The sequence below is a fragment of the Arachis ipaensis genome, chromosome B09 (genome assembly GCF_000816755.2).
Source record: "Arachis ipaensis cultivar K30076 chromosome B09, Araip1.1, whole genome shotgun sequence".
Taxonomy (NCBI): Eukaryota; Viridiplantae; Streptophyta; class Magnoliopsida; order Fabales; family Fabaceae; genus Arachis; species Arachis ipaensis.
In genome coordinates, this window is record NC_029793.2 from 2,905,302 (window position 1) to 2,905,772 (window position 471).

A 471-nucleotide genomic window follows, 5' to 3' on the forward strand; every position below is an offset into this window, starting at 1 on the left:
TGACTAATTTTTTGTGTATAAATAATATAGTTATTATTTTATTTTTATACAGAAATAATTATAAGTTTTTGTTATATTTTTTTTTCTTTTCTAATTAAATGTTTTTCTAGTGATATAATATTCAATTGATTCCTAATACACTAAGTAAAGCAAATAATACGATAAATGTGGTGTATTCGTTAATCAGATTGGCATTCGGTGCGCCTTATTATTGTTGTTATTATTTCTAGTTTAGCAACTTGTGTATTTTAAATTCGGATATATATATATATATTTTTTTTTCGTCTTACACAAATAGAATTTAACTACTTGCGATATATAGAGATATCATACAGATAAACTGATAAAGTAATGAGATAATCAATTTAGTAATCAATACTTTTTATTTGTACCCTCCTATAAATAAAATGAATAGAATTTTAAAAGTATATATTATATACAGAGAAGAGAATGTGCTACATATAGAATATA